The following is a 238-nucleotide window of genomic DNA, read 5'->3' on the forward strand; positions in this document are numbered from 1 at the left end:
TAATTCCCACCATCGACAGTTCGGTTTAGAGGCTCTAAAGGAAATTCCTGTTGAGGTGGTGTAACCTTTCACTCCGCGAATTTTTTTTTTCTTTCCACTTTCCACTTCTCCCTCCTCCTCCTCCTCCTCCTCCTCCTCCTCCTTCCTTCTCCCTTCTCCCTTCTCCCCTCCCCTCCCCTCCCCTCCCCCTCCCCCCCCTTTCTTCCTCATACTCCTCTGTTCCTCTGCCTCGCTCGCA

This window comes from Macrobrachium rosenbergii, chromosome 22 (assembly GCF_040412425.1).
Source record: "Macrobrachium rosenbergii isolate ZJJX-2024 chromosome 22, ASM4041242v1, whole genome shotgun sequence".
NCBI classification, from domain to species: domain Eukaryota; kingdom Metazoa; phylum Arthropoda; class Malacostraca; order Decapoda; family Palaemonidae; genus Macrobrachium; species Macrobrachium rosenbergii.